Source organism: Globicephala melas, chromosome 3 (assembly GCF_963455315.2).
Source record: "Globicephala melas chromosome 3, mGloMel1.2, whole genome shotgun sequence".
Lineage (NCBI taxonomy): Eukaryota > Metazoa > Chordata > Mammalia > Artiodactyla > Delphinidae > Globicephala > Globicephala melas.
Genome location: NC_083316.1, coordinates 116,203,656 through 116,223,017, shown reverse-complemented (window position 1 = coordinate 116,223,017; position 19,362 = coordinate 116,203,656). Strand labels below are relative to the sequence as shown.

General features: G+C 52.1%; 1 protein-coding gene across 7 annotated transcripts in view; it reads right to left on the bottom strand.

The window, feature by feature from the left end:
• The window catches only part of PSD2 (pleckstrin and Sec7 domain containing 2), a 67,146-nt gene extending 48,120 nt beyond the window's left edge, over window positions 1-19,026 (bottom strand). For 4 of the 7 annotated variants that reach the window (XR_009563466.1, XM_030869442.2, XM_060296281.1 and 1 more), the window contains exon 1: window positions 5,444-5,582. The gene's annotated coding sequence lies outside the window, so the exon portion shown is untranslated. Of the gene's footprint in view, window positions 1-5,443; window positions 5,583-5,774; window positions 5,952-9,636; window positions 10,357-19,007 lie in introns of those variants that run through there. The other 3 variants (XM_060296284.1, XM_060296282.1, XM_060296283.1) reach the window with 3 other exon arrangements.
• Between the last annotated feature and the right edge of the window lie 336 nt (window positions 19,027-19,362).

Below are 19,362 nucleotides of genomic sequence, written 5' to 3'. Positions count from 1 at the left end.
GCAACATGGAGGTCATTGGTGACCTTGAGAAGAGCAGTCAGTGGACAACCCTTCTGGGGAGGTTTGCTGTAAAGAGGAGCACAGAGATGCAGTGGTAGCTGGCTGGAGAAAATGAGAGAGCCATCTTTTAAGACAGGAGAAACAATAACAAGATATCTGCTGAAAGCGACTTCCCTGGTGGCGCAGTGGTTAAGAACCCGCCTGCCAATGCAGGGGACACGGGTTCGATCCCTAGTCCAGGAAGATCCCACATGCCTTGGAGCCACTAAGCCCATGAGCCACAACTACTGAGCCTGCACTCTAGAGCCCGCAAGCCACAATTACTGAGCCCGCGCACCACGACTACTGAAGCCCGCGCACCTAGAGCCCATGCTCCACAACAAGAGAAGCCACCGCCATGAGAAGCCCACGCACCGCAACGAAGAGTAGCCGCCGATCACCGCAACTAGAGAAAGCCCGCGTGCAGCAAGGAAGATCCCACGCAGCCAAAAATAAAATAAATAAATAAATGTATTACCAAAAAAAAAAAAGATATCTGCTGATGGAATGATCCACTGGGGGGGAGCCTATAATGCAGGAGGGGGCATTTGCTGGAACAGTGTGCCCTCCACCGCCCACCTTATAGGTTCCCCCTCTACTGCACAAGGGGACAGGATCTGTTTGCACAAGTCAAGGGCTGGCCTAAACCAGGAGCAGGGACACTTCATCCGCAGCAACTGGGGAAGGCAGAGCAGTGGGTACAGATGCTAGTGGATGGGTGAACGTAGCACTGGGAGTCTGAGGAAGTTCTAACTGCTTCTGTTTTCTCAAAGAAGTAGGAAGCAATGCCATCAGCTTTGAGGGAGGATTGCAGAAGAGGGGCTAGGGTTGAAGGCAGAACAGAAAGAGTGAAACAGTCATCAGGTAGGGGGAGAGGGAATGGACTTAGGACCCATGTGGGACTGCGGGACAGCACTAAGGACACACCCGAAGTTCATGGTTTTGAACTAAATGTGAGACCAGTCAGGGCAGTGGATTTTCTCAGCCCCATTCAGCTGCACAGAGGGAGCAGACCAGGCACTGCAATTAACCAGGGTTGGGGTTTTGCCAAGCAAGTATGAAGAAGTGAAATGAGGTAAGGGAGTTAGGGTCTTCAAGGGAGAGACTATCCTGACTTTTATAGTGGCAGCTGCCTCTGAGCCGGCCCCTGCCCCCACTCAAAGTCCCTCCGCTGCTGGTACCTGAAAGCTCACCATCCACTCCCTGCTGTGGGTTGTGTGTGGCCTTCCCTCTGCCCGCATCCCACCAAGACCTGGGGAAGTGAACTTCCCATACGCTGTTCCTTTGACCTGGAAAGTGCCTCAGACCTCACACACTCAAACCAGCATTCTCCACATCCTGTCCAAGCCATTGCATGACAGCCCTCCCCACCACTAGTCAGATACCAGTGCTCTTCATCCTGCCTCCTAATCTCTCCTTACTCCATCCCTTCTCTCCACCCCACACCTGCCATACCCCAGTCCCAGCAGGGCCACCACACCAACTCCATTCCCCCTGTGCACTCCCTCTGTGCGCCGTACGCAGCAGCCTAGAATCCAGTGCACCAGCATCTTGTGCTGGACCATGTCACAGCCTCCTGACCATCCCTTTCACCCCGTTCGCCCCGCCAGTCCATGCCATCCTCCTCAGAGCGCCCTTCCCAGCACTCACATCTGCCTCATCACTCCCCTCTTTAAAACCCTTCAGTAGCTCCTCGTGCCCTTGGGGAAAGGGCCAGCTGTCAGCCCACATTCTAGGTCAGCTGTGGTCCAGGCCCCACCCCCTTTCTTCCTGTCTTGCCCCCCACTCCCTCTCCTCCCCCCCGACCCTGTGCCCCTCACTGCTTTCTCGGGGCTTCTTCCCCACACTGACAGCACCTGCCCTGAGTTGCGGCTCATCCCATCCACACCCCTGAGGCTGTGAACTCCTTGAAGGCGCCATTAGCATCTGCTTAATCACCCTTCTCCGGCCTATGTTCTGAAGGGGGGGTTCAGTCAGTTTTGCTGACCTGGAGTGCGGGTGACCAGGTGGATGAAGCTTCTGGAGGTAGGGAAGAGGGAGGAACAGGATTGAAACAAAGGGACTCCTTAGCCAAGTGACCTAACTTAGCACCACCTATTACAGCACAGGCTAATGACATGCGCCTGCTGATGGACACGACATCACCTATGGGATATTCCTGCCCAAAATATTTAACCTGACTCTACTCATGAGAAAGCAATAAGACAAACCCAGAACGTGGGGCATTCTACATGAACACTGACCAGGGCTCTTTAAAACTGACAATGTCATAAGAGACTTCAAAAAAAAAAAAAAAGCAGAGAATTGTTCTAGATTAAAGGAGACTAAAGAGACATAACTAAATGCAATATGTGATCCTTTATCAAAAAAAATTTTTTTTAAGCTATAAAGAACATTACAGGGACAACTAGAGAGATTTGAATATGGATTACATGAGATTAGATGGCATCATTAAATTTCTTGGGTATGATCAACGGTACAGTTATTATGTAGAAAAATGCCCTTGTCTCAGGAAATTCATGTTGAAGTATTTAGAGCTGAAGTGCTATGATGTCTGCAACTTACTTTCAGAAGTTTCAGAGAGAGAGAGAAAAACAAATGTGGGCAAAATGTCAACAATTGGCAAACTAGGTCTCTAGGTGAAGGGTATATAGGTGGGTGTTCATTGTTCGATCAGATGTGACAAGACAAAAAGTTAGGGGGGAGGGAAGGGAGTGGAGGGAGACACTCTAAAGAGGGGAGCTCAGGGCTCCTGATGGCGCAGGACTCAGGTGAGGGCAGTCCTTACTGCAGCAGACAGCATGCTGGGCTGTGGGCCTGACCTGGACGCCGGAGTCCTCCTGGGCCAAGCAGACACAGCCCTGGAGTGGCTCACCACCTAAACAGGGTCAGGCTTACCTACGAGCAAACCAACTTAGGAGGACAGGGCCCTGCAGGAAACAGCCAGGTCCCAGGGAGACCAGCAGGGCAGCCCTCAGCCGGGACAGGACTGGCAGGAACAGGGGCCCTAACCCACCTCTGCCTGAACCGTAGCAAGGAGCTGGGTCTGTCCCAGGCCCACCCCCCTACCAAACACCCCTCAAGGGGTGACAGCCTGAGTGTATCCTCCCGTGTGAGGAGCCAGGCTAAATATGGAGCCCCAGACATAAGATGCCTCTCAAAACAGATTTTCCTGGAAAAGACCATCTGGCAAAGAATGTCTAGAGCATCGTCTGTCATGAGAGGCAGTGTTGTTCTCCTTCAGGCCAACGTCCGGAACGGGAATGCCTCGATCCCAGCTCTCTAGAAGATCCCAACTTAGTGCCTCCGTTTTCCCCAAGTTCACTCTCTTGCTCCAGATGAAAAGGTGCTCAGTCCCACCTCCCTCCTAACTTGTACCTCCAAGGAAGAAGAGAATGAGATTGGGGACAGAAGTCCAAGCTTCAAGCAGTTCTGCCCATGTGCAAATCCTGATTCTGCCACTTACTAACCAGGTGACTCTGAACAAGCAACTTTTCCCTGAGCCTCGGTATCCACAAACTGGAAATAATGGGCATACCTCCCTCTAAAGGCTGGTCTGTGTAGGAGAGTACTTAGCACAGTGGCAGTGCACGATTCTGGAAGCTGGGCGAAGCAGTGTCCCCCCCACCCCTCTCTCAGTCCTGTCAAGAGCAGTAAGCCCTTTGCAGGTAACTTTGCTCCCCTGCGTTAGGAAACACTGCGGGTCAGGTCGGCTGGGGGAGTGCACACCCATAGCTGTCAGACCAGCAGCAGGAGGGAAGCCTCTCAGGCTGGCACAGGGCGCTCCTGGGATTACAGGGTACAAATCACCTAAGCATTGAGGTTTCAGCCCCTGCAAAAGGCACCAGCAGGGGAGGACTTCAAAGGGCATTCCAGTCAACCTTCTACCTTTAGTTGGGCCACCACCCACCTACTCATCCCAATGTGTGAGAATCCTCTGGTTCAGGCCACAACCTAGGGACCTGCCATGTTTCCACCAGGACCAAACTTTGCAGTAGCCTCATTCAAAAGCCACTGACTCTTACCATATGCTGGGGAAAAGGGGCTCTTGAGAGGGAAGGTGGGTATGACGTAAGAGAGGTTAGGTGGGTAAGGGAGGGCAGCTGGCCCATTTTGCTGATTCAGAGATCACAGGTCATAGAACCTGCAGCATCCCTGGGAGGTAGGGTTCCTAACCTCCCAAGCAAGGAGTGGAAAAATGACTATATCTGTCAAGGCCAGAGGTTGCACTTGGAGATGGTCCCAATGCCCCTTCCCCACTCACCCTCGAGCTGCCTGAGTATCCCCCATTAAGCAGCTTTTGTTTCCAGGGTCTGGAAGAAGGAGCTGGAGAACCCAGGAAAGTCCAAATGCCTCTCCCCAAACCCAGGCTGCTCATCTGTCCTGGCCAAACGCTGAGCCCTCTCCCTGCTCCCCATTCACCCACCCATCAAGTTCAGCCTGGCTTATCCTGAGCCTTCCAGGAATTCTCAGGCCCACTTCCATTGTGGCTGGTGCCCCCAGTTCTCTCCCAGGGCACCCCAAGATGGCCCTAAGGTTAAGGGATGGGCTGAGGCAGTGGCCCCCTGGGCCTGTGCAGAGACAATGCCCCCAGTTCTGACTCAGGGAGTCCCCAGGTCCTCCAGGGAGAGCAAGAGTTGGAATACCTCCTCCTAGGAGGGGGGCCAGCTAAGCAGGTGGTCCCCACATCTGGACTCCCTGCCCCACCCCAGCCCTAGCAGTGACTACTAGGACGCCTCCCTCCCTGCGGCTGCCACAGCCATTATGTGCCTCCTGGCCTTGCCTGATGCCTGCCACGCCCCCATGCAAGCCCTGCTCCAGCGGCAGAGCTCAGAGCCGCTGAGGCCTGGCAGCTAAGCCAGGCTGTCAAAGTTGGGAAACTGGAAACAGAAATAAATCTTCAAAGCTGCTCCGTGGTAAAGGTGGTGGCCAGCAGGCCTGGCACCCAACACCCCAGGTCCCTGGCCACCAAGCTCCAATGGCACCCCATCAACGTACACATATGCACTCGGATTAGACAAACGGTGGGGGGCGCGGGGTGGGGGGGAGGAGATCAGGAGACAACTGGGCTGCCGGCCCTAACCCTCCCTGCAGGCTGGCCTGGGGCTCTCTAGCGGTGCCCTCTCTCCCTGGCCCAGACTCTGCCATCCCGGGCTTCCTCTTTCGGCCCCATCTCCATGACAACCGTATCCTTCAGATGCTCCAACCGCCACGGAATTGATCTCGAAATGTAGCTTTGTTAGCAGACCCAGGCGGGCACGGAGGGCGGAGGGCGGCGCCGCCACCCAGCATGCTCCCCCCAACCCCAGCAGCCCCTCCCGGCCCCCAGCCCGGCTTCGGGAGGGGCGGGGTCCCGGAGCACGCTGACCCTGGGAACAAGGTGTTCCCGCACGGCCCGACTCACCGCTCCGGCTCCCAGTCGCTGCGTCCAGCCTCTCACGGTGGGGCCATGAGGAGGCCACCGCTGGACTGACCGTCCCACTCCGCCACCGCCTGTCGGGGCTCCCGCGCTCGCTGCTATCCCTTCAGGTGTCGGAGCGCGTCTGTGGAGAAGCAGAGCAGAGGTAGGGGGGACGGACGGCAGGAGGGAGGGAAGGAAGTAGAGAAGGAGGGAGGGAGGAGCGGGAAGGGCGGGGAAGGGCGGGGGGACTGCGGGCGGGGGGCGGGGGGAATGGAGCCGGGAATGGAGCCGGGAGGCGACAGCGGCCACGCAGGCCGCCCGCCCGCCTGCCCACCTGACCCAGCTCTGCACTGAGGGCCGTATCGCGCGCCCGGACCCGGCCGAGAAGGGAGGCAAGCCCTGTCCCGCACAAGCCCGCGCCGGCCCTTTAAGAAAGTGGGGGAGGGGAGCGCTGCGAGGTTCCGCCCCCGCTCCTAGCCCAGCCGAGCTCCAGCTGTCCTCTAACCCCGGGCCAGCCGGCCGGACCCAACACCCTCGGCAGGACCTTGGGGCCCCAGACCCTGAGCCCTCAGGAACCACCCTCCTCGAGGTGAAGGAGGGAGCGGGTCCTTGCCCTCCTCCCCTGGTCTGTTCGTGGTCCGGCTCCTTGCCCTCCACACCCCCGCCAGCGCTCGCGCACCGTGGCGCGCGCGCACACACACCGCCACACACACACCCCGCCACACACACACCACACACACACACCACACACACACACACACACACCCGCCCAGGGGAGACCCAGCCGACTGAGAGGAGCGAGGAGTGCCGGGATCACGGTGGATGATCCCAGAGAAAGGGAGGCTGAGCCCAACCTACTGAGCTACCTACTGAGGCAGACAGAGGGACAGACAGACCTGGGGTATGGGGTGAGAAGGGGGGCTTGGGACAGAGCTGGAAGGAGTGCAGTGAGGAGGGGTGCAGGAGAGAGGGACAAAGGGGAGAGACCCTGAGGGAGGGGAAGGGAGGAATACAGAGTCCCAGTACCAGGTCAGGAGCCCAGTACTCTGGGCTGTGGAAACTCTCTCCCGAGGAACCTGCCCCACAGACCCTGCTAGTCACCACCTGCAGACCTCCCCCCACCCCAGGACCCTAGCTCTGAAGAGAAAGTTGACAGTATTGTACCTGGGCTAAACACTAAAAAGAACATCCTGGCTGTGAGGCTCCTACAGGGCAAGGTTCCACCCCTCAGAGAGGTAATAAAGGGCCCCCACCCACAGGGATCTAGGGAGACCGGGAGCTGTGGAGAGGCAGGGCAGGTGAGCAGGCCCCATGCCATGGACAAGGGAGATCAGGTTAGGGTCAGGCCCTACCACAGGAAGCCACTTTCCACCTTTCTCCTTCCACTCCAGCCCCCAAGCACTGTTCACTTCACCCAGCTCCTTCCCACCGCCACACTTTTGCAAGTATTCCACCCTCTGCCCTGTCGGGCCTTGATCCTGCTGTGCTCAATGAACTCCTACCCAATCTTCAAATCCCTGCTTAAATGCCTCTTCCTCCGTGAAGCTTTCTGCATCCTTCCTCCCACCCATACACACATACAGTTAGGGACCCTCTTCTTAGGTAGGAGAGGATGACAGAAGAGAGGATTTGCTGACCTATGAGGGGTGCCTAAGCTGTGCAGAGTGGCAGTAATTGGAGGTACAGGGTCTGAGCTGTGATCAGTCTCCTCCCTCTTCAAGCTGGGCTACAGCTGGAGCTGGGGTTTCATCAACCACAGTGACATTTCTGCTATTAACTGTGCATCTACTGGGTGCCCGAGTCCACACTAAATGCTTTCTACGTGTTATATTTAACCCTCAAAACAATCCTACCACCTGTTTTACAGATGAGAAAACAAACTCCAAAAGCATAAGCCAGGAGGTCTGATCCTGTAGACACAGCTGAGCAGTTCAGAGGGCACTCTGGCCACAGCCCTTCATGGCCCATCAGACCCTAGGACATACCCAGGGAGCCACTCTACTGCAGGGGCCCAGGATCTTCTCGAAGGACACAGAGGGATCATGGCTTCCCTGCTGTCCTGCCCTCTACCTTCTGCCCTCTGCTACCTGCAGGCAGAGCTGGGCGGCAGTTGGCAACCAGCAAGGGCGGGGGGAGGAAGTGGTGGTGACAGGGCTTTGCTCCTTATCCTCAGGACCCATGACCTCAAGTCACAGCTGGACCACATTTCTGAGTTTTCACTACCCAATGAGGATGGTCACAGCCCCTCTTGTGGGGCAGGGATGAAAGGAGTTAATGTGCTCGGTGCCCACCCACCCAAGACCCGGATCACAGATGCACCCAACAGGCCTCTCCTTCTCTCACCCCCACATCCAATCCCTCAACAAATCCTATGGGATTTACTTTCAAAGCTGTCTCAAATCGGCCACTTCTCATCAGCTCCACTGCCACCACCTGCCTCAAGCCGCCATCCTCTCTCACCAGGATTATTACTGTAGCCTCCTAACTGGTCCCCCTGCTTCCACACAGCCCCAGTACCAACAATCCCAACACTGCAGCCGAAGGGATCCTGTTCAGTGTAAGTCAGATCATGTCATTCCTCTGCTCAAAATCCTCAAATGGCTCCCTTGTCACTAAGACTCAAGCCAAGCCTTATAATGGCTACAAGGTCCTACTGTGATCTGGCCCCAGTCACCTCTCTAACCTCACACCTCTCCAGCCACACTGGCCTCCTCTCTGTTCCTCTAACACACCAGGTACACTCCCCACCTCAGGGCCTTTGCACTTGCTATTCCCTGTGCCTGAAACACTCCTTCCCCAGGTAGCTGCATGACTCACTCCTTAACCCCTTCAGCTCTCTGCTCAAATGTCACCTTCTCTGACCACCCGACCTGAAATACTACCCCCTCCCTCACCCACGTCTTCCCTTCACCTGCTTTCTTTTCCTCCATAACGCATATTTGTATACTACATGTTTACTCGCTAATTCTGGTTATTGTCTGTCTCCCTCCCACCACTACCATCACTGGGCCATAAGCTCCAGGAGGGCAGGAAATTTGTTCCGTCACTTCTGTAGCAGTGCCATCGTCTTCCCCCATCACGGCACATACCACACTGTGCCATTACTCTCTGGACTGGATGGTCCCAGAGGGCAAGGGCCCGAGGTAGGGAAGCTGTGCAGTGAGGAGCAGGTGGGGAGTCAGAGTGGCCAGAGGTGGAATCCTGGGAGCCTCAAGCTCTTGTCTTTACATCCCCAACGTTACCTGCAACTCCTGTGTTAACTGGGAGGAAGTGTAAGGTGCAAAGACCATGCTCACTGGCAGCCCGTGGCTGTGAGGATGATTCATCCATTAATTCAACAAACATTTACTGAGCACCTACTGTGTGCCAGTATGCCAGGCCCTGAGGTGGGGGGGAGGGGGAGCAGAGCCCAGACAAAGTCCCTCCCTCCACAGCTCACAGCCTATCAGATGATTTCCCAGGGGAAATATCTCTGTAGGTGGAGCTTCCTGGGGCAGGCAGCTTATCTACTTCACCCCACTTATCACAAGGTGAAGTCAAATTTTAGGTATGGATTTTACTAGTTTCCTGCCTACAATCTCACCCAGACTGTGAACTCCAAAAAGGGGCATGGACTGTGTATCTAGTTATTACTGGATCCCCAGCATCTAGTCAGGGCCTGGAGGGTAGCTGGAGCTCAGTAAGTATTGGATGGATGAATGAATAAATGAGTAGTAAAATAGAAGCAGGCCCCTGAAGAAGGTGAAGATTTGGGCTTGCAGCCAAGAGGCGAAGGCAGGGCACTGCCTGAGCAAGGTGAGGTAGAGGGAAGGTCCCCTGGAGGGGAGCAAGCTCATGGGCGGGAGGGAAGGGGGACTGCTCAGGCTCTGAGAGCTGCCTGTCCCACACCCTCCCCCAGCAAGTGTGGCCCTGCCAGTACTGGTCCAGGGCTGGTGGACAAAGCCCCACAAGGAGTGCCAGGGACTTGCAGTGCCTAGAGCCAGCCGGCTGCGGGCCCAGGGCACAGGCAAAGCCTGGCCCGCCAAGAACTTTGAGGGCCTTTGTGGGCCGCTGGGAGCCGGTCCAGGAGAATGCCGGGAACTGGCCAGGGTGGGATGGGATGCACTCCCATGCTTCCGGAGGTCCAGCTGGCCATCCAGGCCTGGATTAATAGGGGGATTAGGAAAGGGATCTCCTTCTGCCCCCCAAATACTTACAACTTGGAGAGCTGCTAGAATTGGAGTGTCCGGTAGATCCCATCCAGGTTACCGAGGCCCACGAGATGGGCTCAGCTAGGGCTCATAGACTTAGGGTTGAAGCTGACACTCCCCCTCACTCCACGCTTTGACCCAGGAAGCCCAGCCAGAGAGAGGAGGAGAAGCCTTTTTCAAAGAAAAGGGACACGAGATATGTCGACTCCTGCCCCAGGAAGCGAGGCCAAATGGGAATGTCCAGGGAAGGCGGGCGCGGGGCTTAGAAGCGGAGCCATCTGGGGCCACGAGGCTCTCCGCCTCCCTCTGCTGGCCGGACTCAGAATTACCAGAGCGTCTCGCGTCACAGGGCCACGCACCGGTCCTGGGTCCTCCGTGCCGCGCAGCCCGGCTCTCTCTCTCTCTCACACTCGTCCAGAAAGGAAACGAAGGTCATATGGGTCGTCCCCCTGCCTCAGCACCAGGCCCAGCCGCGCCCCAAGGTCCAGTCGCAGGCCGTCTGTAACCAGCCTCCATGCTGGGATGCTCGCTCTTTCTGAAAGTCCTTTACCTGCACCAACCTAAGCATTTCCTTAACTTGGCTCAGGATGTCTCCGAAATCCATGCTCTTCCACAGTACAGACGGAAAACTGAGGTTCCACTGACTATCCTATGGTGACCCAGGCCCCGCTTCCTTGGAACTGAGGGGAGCGCAGGTACTTCTCCCCAGGGCAGCCGGGAAGACAGGACTCTAACTGGCCGAGAAGCAAGAGGCCGCTCCGCCCAACCCCTTCCGGAGTACTTCAGAAAGCAGTCAGTCCACGAATGGGTTCTTTTGAGGTCGGGGCGCCACCTGCTGGTATCTATAAGAATTGCACCTGCACCACCAGGCACAGCCACGGGCTAGGAGAGACCGTGGGGAACAATTAGAGCAGCTGATATTTATTGACTGTTTCGTTAGGAACTTCCCTGGTGGCACGGTGGTTAAGAGTTCTCCTGTCAGTGCAGGGAACATGGGTTCGAGCCCTGATCTAGGAAGATCGCACATGCCGCAGAGCAACTAAGCCCACAAGCCACAACTACTGAAGTACGCATATCTAGAGCTGGTGCTCCACAAGAGAAGCCACCGCAATGCGAAGCCGGCGCACCGCAACGAAGAGTAGCCCCCGCTCTCTGGGACTAGAGAAAACTCCCGCACAGACCCAACGCAGCCAAAAATAAATAAATAAATTTGTAAATAATAAATAATTTTTTTAAAAAACTGTTATGTGAGCCAGGTTCATCCTAAGTTCTTGGCATTATCTCACTTCACACACTATCTCATTTCATCCTCACAGAAACCCTAGGTGAACATCATTCAGCCCATTTTACCCATGAGGACACTGAAGCTAGGAAAGTTAAGGGACCTACCCCAGAACACACCCAGGTGTGTATTTTAACTGGGCTCTTCCACCTGCACTGGAGGTGATGGGGGAAGTGGTAGCTCGGGAATGAGCTCTACAGGGGACACCTCCCACTTCCCGCTTCCCTCCCCAATCTTGGGTGCTATTCATCTCAGCTTAGCTGGCAGCTGGTGTGGAAGGATCCCTCAGTCTGTCTTGCCCCATCAGTGCCCATGTCCTTCTCTCCCTCAACAGTTTGAGAGCTCCTCTATGGCAGGACCAAGGCAAATCTGTTCCCATTTCCCCACCATTCAGCACTGATAACTAAATGCCCTCTGTACACTAAACGCTTCTCACCTGTGACTGCCACCTGCTGACCCTACTCTGCCCCTTCCTCACTTCCCAGTTCAGGAGCTCAGGCAGGTACAGTTTAAGTGGCTGCAAGTGATAGAAGCCGGCCTCAGTGAAAGGGGGCTCAAGGAAATGAAAAGTCCAGGAGTAGATCCAGCTGCAGGAAGTACCAAATCCAGGGTCCCAAAAGTGGTCTTTCTCCACACCTGTAGCCCACTATTCCTCTGTGTGGGCTTCATTTCCAGGTAACCTCTTCCAACAAAGTGTGGCTCAAGCAGCTCTGATTTTCCATCTAGCTTTGAGGGAAGAAAACTTGCCCATCCCAAGAATGTAAGCAAAAGTCTTAGGACGCAGTCTCATTGGCCCAGCCAGCGAAATATGCCCAGCCTTGAACCAGTCACTGTGGCCTAAGGAGTCACTGCCCCCCTTGGAGTGAGGAGTGGAGTCAGCCCCAGGTAATCCGAATGGACCAATAGTGGGAGGGGAAATTGTTCCAAAGGAAAACAGGGAGAGGAATCACCAGGAGGAGGAAGATGGTTGCTGCACAGCAAACAGCACTGACATCCACGACACCTGGCCATGCCAGAAGCCCATATCTTCTTGGCTCCAACCCATTTTTAGACTGCAGACCCCTTCCCAACTTATCTTACTTTCTTTCTTCTTTCCTTCATCGAATTGTCGTTGAGGCATTACATATTCATGTTTCTGGGTGAATCATAGCAGTAAACAAAAGAGGCAAAAATCCTTGCCCTCCTAAAGCATTTCCAGTGGGGGTGGGGGAAGAAATGAAACAATAAACACAATAAATAAGTCAAATTTATAATATTATAGACAATGATGAGTACTACAGGGGAAATAGAGCAGTGTAGAAGGGCCCAGGAGGTGGACAGGGTGAGGGGTACTGCAACTTTAAATAGAGTGCTACTCCCCTTCAATAGTGGTGCTGGGAAACTGGACAGCTACATGTAAAAGAATGAAATTAGAACACTCCCTAACACAATACACAAAAATAAACTCAAAATGGATTAAAGACCTAAATGTAAGGCCAGACACTATCAAACTCTTAGAGGAAAACATAGGCAGAACACTCTATGACATAAATCACAAGCAAGATCCTTTTTGACCCACCTCCTAGAGTAATGGAAATAAAAACAAAAATAAACAAATGGGACCTAATGAAACTTAAAAGCTTTTGCACAGCAAAGGAAACAAGACGAAAAGACAACCCTCAGAATGGGAGAAAATATTTGCAAATGAAGCAACTGACAAAGGATTAATCTCCAAAATATACAAGCAGCTCATGCAGCTCAATATCAAAAAAACAAACAACCCAATCCAAAGATGGGCAGAAGACGTAAATAGACATTTCTCCAAAGAAGATATACAGATGGCCAACAAACACATGAAAGAATGCTCAACTTCATTAATCATTAGAGAAATGCAAATCAAAACTACAATGAGATATCATCTCACACCAGTCAGAATGGCCATCATCAAAAAATCTACAAACAATAAATGCTGGAGAGGGTGTGGAGAAAAGGGAACCCTCTTGCACTGTTGGTGGGAATGTAAATTGATACAGCCACTATGGAGAACAGTATGGAGGTTCCTTAAAAAACTAAAAATAGAACTACCATATGACCCAGCAATCCCACTACTGGGCATATACCCTGAGAAAACCATAATTCAAAAAGAGTCATGTACCGCAATGTTCATTGCAGCTCTATTTACAATAGCCCGGAGATGGAAACAACCTAAGTGCCCATCAACAGACGAATGGATAAAGAAGATGTGGCACATATATACAATGGAATATTACTCAGCCATAAAAGGAAACGAAATTGAGTTATTTGTAGTGAGGTGGATAGACCTAGAGTCTGTCATACAGAGTGAAGTAAGTCAGAAAGAGAAAAACAAATACTGTATATGAACACGTATATATGGAATCTAAAAAGAACCAAAATGGTTCTGAAGAACCTAGGGGCAGGACAGGAATAAAGACTCAGATGTAGAATATGGACTTGAAGACACGGGGAGGGGGAAGGGTAAGCTGGGACAAAGTGAGAGAGTGGCATTGACATATATACACTACCAAATGTAAAACAGATAGCTAGTGGGAAGCAGCCCCATAGCACAGGGAGACCAGCTCGGTGCTTTGTGACCACCAAGAGGGATGGGATAGGGAGGGTGGGAGGGAGACACAAGAGGGAGGGGATATGGGGATATATGTATACATATAGCTGATTCACTTTGTTATACAGCAGAAACTAACACAACAATGTAAAGCAATTATACCCCAAAAAAGATGTTAAAAAATAAATAAACAGAGTGCTACTGCTAGACACCTTGAGAAGGTGAATTCAAGCAAAGACAAGAAAGAGGTAAAAAGAATTTCTCATGTAGCTATCTGGGGGGGTGGAGATTTCCAAGGAACAAGAACAGCCAGTGCAAAGGCCCTGAGGTAGGAGTGTGCCTGGTGTGTCCTTGGAACACAAGGAACAAAGGGAACAAGGGGAGAGTGGAGGAGATGAGGCGGAGAGGAAGGGGCCAGGTGACATAGGGCCTTGAAGGTCATTGTAAGGTCTTTGGCTTTGATGCTGAGTGACATGAGGAGCCACCCAAGCTTTAGGACAAAGAACTGACCTGATTTGACTTATATGTTTAAAGGATTCCTCTGGCTGTTGGGGATAGATAGGAGGGGTCAGGGCCAAGCCTGGAGACCAGTGAGGCTACTGCAGAATTCCAGGGGAGAGTTGATGGGAACTCAGACCAGGGTGGTAGCAGCAGAGCTGGTGAGAAGTGGCCAGATTCCGGATGTATTTTGAAGTTAAAGCCAATAAGACGAGTTGAGGGATTGGGTGTGGGGTGTCAGAAAAAAAGGAGTCAAGAGTAAAGCAAAATATGAAAACCCAAACAATAGGAAGGATGGAGTTGCTAGGAACTAAGGTGGGGAAGTATGTGCTTGAGGAGGACAGGTGGAGATTGAGACATCAGTTGGCCACCCACGTGGAGATGTCAGATAGACAGATGGATACTTGAGGAAGGTCCGGGCTAGAGATGGGCATTTGGGAGAAGTCATGAGGCCACCTAGGAGGGGGGTGGGGTATGTCAGAAGCCCTGAGGGCTTCCCATATGAAGAGGTAGGTGGGGGAAAGGGGAGCACAAGATGGGGGACTGGGAAGGAGCATCCAGAGAGGCAGGGGAAAAGCAGGAGAATGTGGGATCCCATAAACAAGTGAAGAAAACATATCCAGGAGGACAGAGATGAACCAAGTCAAAGGCTCCTGATGGATCACATGAGATGAGAACTGAAAACTGATCATTGGACTTAGCAACATGGACGTCCCTGGGGACCTTGACAAGAGCCACCGTAGTGGGAATGGTTGAGGAGAACCTGATGAGAAAGGGATTATGAAATAGCAATTAACAAACCTGATAGCAGCATTATTCACAATAGCCAAAAGGTGGAAAAAACCTAAGAGTCCAACAGATGAAGGGATAAACAAAGTGTGGTAGAAGAGATCTTTAGAGGCATGCCACCAAGTTCTGTCCTTGGCCCTGGACTTATCTGGTCCATAGATTTTTTTTTTTTTTTTTTTTGGCTGCACTGCGTGGCTTGTGGGATCTTAGTTCCCTGACCAGGGATCAAACCCAAGCCCTCAGCAGTGAAAGCACAGAGTCCTAACCACTGGACCACCAGGGAATTCCCTGGTTTTGCTTTTTAACCAGTAATCTGGATGAAGACCCAGAGGCATATTCAGTGTGTTTGCAGAAAGTGGAAGATGGAGGGAGAAGACATCCGAAGCCAAAAAGAGGCAATAGAGCGAGTGGTTAAGATCACGATGTCTGGATCCAGACTACCTGGTTCTATTCCCAGCTCATTTGTGATTGGGTTGACTTGGGCAAGTTACTTAACCTGTGCCTCAATTTCCTCATCTCTAAAATGGGGATAATAGTAGTTCCTCAGTAGGGTTTTTCTGATGCCTGAATGAGTTAGCTCAGTGTCTGGCACATGGTAAGTGTATGTCAGTTTGCTACTCTCATCACTATCAGGACTGACTGGAGGGTTAAGTCAAAACCAACAAAATGGAATTTAATGAGGACAAATGGAAAAGCCATACAAATTCCAACAAAGTACAAGTTCAAGGTCAGGAAGACCTAGCTGGGCAGCCATGCATTCATCTGTACATGAGAAACAGCCCAAGGTGTCCAGCTGATTGCCAGGGCAACTGCAGCCAACCCTGTCGTTACAACCTTCAGTGGTGTTCAGGTGTCCATCAAGAGGCAAATGGATTAACAAACTGCTATACATCCAGACAATAGAATTCTACTCAACAACAAAAAGGAACAAACTACTGATATACACAATAATGTGAATGAATCTCCAAACTTTATGCTGAATGCAATAAGCCAGACACAAAAAAAGAGTAGATACTATGATTCCATTTTATGATGGTCCAGAATGGGCAAAACTAAGATACTGTGGAAAGAAACCAGAACCGTGGGGTCACGGGGTGACTAAGAAACTTTCTGGACTGATGGAAGTATTCTATATCTTGATAGGAGTTGGGGTATACAAGTATATGCACTTGTCAAAACTCAACCAATTATATACTTAAGATTTGTGTTTTTCATTATATATGTTTCGTCTAAAAAAGCAAAGAACCATACACAAATATTGAACTCTAGTTAGTGATATGCGTGTTGAAATGTCAGGGGGTGAAATGTACTGATACCCGTAACTTACTTTGAAATACGTCCCAAAACGCAGATGAAGTGATGAAGGGAGGAGACATGCATAGATGATGAGAGAGCAAATATAGTATAATGTAAATTGTCAAATCTGAGTGGTGGCTCTATGGGTGTTCGCTGCAAAATTTGTTCAACTTTTCTATAAGTTTAAAATTTGAGTAATAAAATATTGTGAAAAGAAGACAACTGATGGTCAAGGTGTGGGGAAATAGGCACATTCACACAGCTGTTACCCATTAGGAGCCAAAAGTGCTGCCACCTTCTGGGAAGCAATTTTTCAGCATGTATCAAAAGCCTTAAAAATTGTTCCTGGGCTTCCCTGGTGGCGCAGTGGTTGAGAGTCCGCCTGCCGATGCAGGGGACATGGGTTCGTGCCACGGTCCAGGAAGATCCCACGTGCCACAGAGCAGCTGGGCCCGTGAGCCATGGCCGCTGAGCCTGCGCGTCCGGAGCCTGTGCTCCGCAACAGGAGAGGCCACAACAGTGAGAGGCCCTCATACCACAAAAAAAATAATTGTTCCTGCTCTTCAACCCAGCAGTTCCATTGCTAGGAATTTATCTTAAGAAAATAAAGATGGATGGGGGCAAAGACGTAGCTACAAGGTTGTTCACTGCAACATTAATTATGATGGCAAAAAGTCCTAAATATCCTAAAATAGGGCATGGGTTAGAGAAATGGCAGCATCTTTAAGCACTGGAGTATTATGCAGCAATGAAAATGGTGCATGACAAATATTTGCTGAAAATGGTGCATGACAAATATTTGCTGAAATGAATACATCCTCTCTACACATACACTAGTTGAGAAGGAAAAGCAGCTCTCTGGGGATACCCTTCCCCTCACTAGAGACCCCATCCCGTGACACAGGTTACTCCATGCACCATCCCTGTCCCCATCCCAATCCCTGGAGTTCTTGGGGAGTTTCCATTTCTTCTTATCACAGCTGGCTCTGTTTTCCTTTTTCCAGGAAATTCTCCATTTCCCACCTGCCTCTTGCCTCCTGAACGCATTGTCCTATTTCCCCTGCACTATCTCTTGGGAACCCCCCTAATTCCGTCACACCGCCAGTGCCACCAGCTGGACTCACAGCTTGACTTGGGCAAGGGGAGAGTTCACCATGTGACTGGATCTTGCAGGAGGCTTTCCCCAGGAGTTCAGGATTGCAGGCTTCACTCCCCCATTCTAAAGGGGGCCACTGCCGTTGGAACCCGGGTTTGCGATGCCTGCCCCAGGCTCAGCTCAGGAAGGAGGAAGGTGATGGAGAGTGGGAGCAAATGGTGGTTGGGAGCTTGTGGGGAGGACAGTGCTCCAGAACCATTTCCCCACATCTCTAGCATGGTCCTCGGAAACTGGAAATTCTTCTTTCTTTATTATCAGGATCCTTTCCTTTTCTTTGTCCCTTTCCTTTTCTTTGTCCCTTTCCTCAATCTTCCAGAGCAGACCTGTCTTCACAACCAAATGATCCTTCAAAGTGTTAAGTTGAACAAAACCTGCCTTTCTCCCCTAGAAGGCCTCCTACAACCAGCTTTTACCCCTCACTTCATTAACACACGCCCTGGCGTCAGTCTGGAAGGAAAGTCCTAAAGAGCTAAACGGGGTTGTCTTTGGGTGACGGAATTGCAGATGTTTTTTCCTCGTGTGTATTTTCTAATTTCCCTATAACAAACACATATTTTCTTCTGTATTGAGAAAAAAGTAGTCACCACAAAAGGAGCCACTCCCACCCAGAGTATACCCAGTGGAGAGCTGCTCAGGAGACGAAGGTCTGGAAAGGTTGTTTTCGGGGGATTGGGACCACTTAAGCTTCAGAGAAGGCTGGCGTGGGGGTGGGAGGGCACAGACCTCTCTGCAGCCAGCTGGGGCCTGTGTGCACAGACAGAGGCACATGTTCGGTGCTCCACAGGGTGAGCTAGTTCCAACCAAGGGAACAGCACAGGAAGTCCAGTTTGGTCTCACTAGAAGGAGCTGTCCTACAATGAAACAGGCTGCCTTTTAAGGCAGTGAGCTCCCTGCCACACGAGGTGTGCAAGCAAGATGGGCAGATGTCAGGAGGGTTAGAGAGGAGATTTCTAGACAGACTAAGAGAATGGACTGAGGGTCTCTGAGGTCCCTGAAAGCAACTCAGAGTGAGTTTTTAGTCTCCCTGACCAGACAAAGTGTCAAGGGAGTTCTGAGACCATTTCTGAGATTGCTGGCAGAGGGGGTGGTCAGGAGGGACTTTCTGGAGGAGGAGGCCAGATCACTGCCATTCTGGCCCCTCAATCTCCACCCTGTGGGTATATATCTTCCTGACTCCCCTGTCTGGGGCTCTCTAGCCCTTTCCAGATAAAAATGCACAGGGCCTCAGCCGCTGCCTCACTGCATGACCCTTGATGACTCCGTTTCTCTCTGGGCCTCAGTCTGCCCCTCTGTTCAATGGTCTCAGCTAAAACCATCCATGTTTTTTTCTCCAAGGATGGACAAACCGCTTCAGTCGCACACTTATATGCAGGGAAGAGTCATTGGCGGGTTTTCTTGAGGAGGACCCTGGTTGTTTCCCAGCTTACAGTCCTTGGGACTTGGGCCTGATGATTGGGTAAGATCCAGCACAGGGGGTAGGGGCCCCAGAGGCAGGCCAGGGGTTCAGCCCCTAGTTTCCCACAATCCCCACGCTCCCACCACCCAGCCATCAGCCAAGGGCAAGGTCAGAAAGGGGATTGATATTACTATATGTTGTTTTTCCCGTGGTGATGGGGGCATACATCTGAGCTCACCCCAGGGCCCCTGAACCCCTCCTCCCCACGGGCCTCAGGGAGGGGTCTCAAGTCCTAGCCTCCCTTCCCAGACTGTCCTGGCCCTGCCCAAGAGGGAGCATGCTCTGATGATACAGGGAATGTTGGGGTCAGGTAAGGCCAAGAGATAGATCAACAAACCAGCACTCATCTGCAGGTGAACTCATTCAGGGTCGGCAGTGGTTAGAAAACAGGTCGAGAGGTCAGGCAGGCCTGCTCTGAATGCCCAGCTGAGTAACCTTCGGCAAGTGCCTCCACTTCTCTAGGCCTGTGAGTTTGTTGCTGAGGATGAAATGAGACACCACTGGGGTGGCAAGGAGCTCATGGCTTCCTTTTATTCTCACACACACAGCCACTGGGAGGCAGAAGCAAACCTCAGAGCCCCACAGTTTCTCCCCAGACTTGTCCACCCCTCTGTACCCCCAGCACACACCATTCCCCTCCCACCCTTTACCCCTCCCTCTCGCCCTCCCCTCCTCCCCTCCCTCCCCACCCT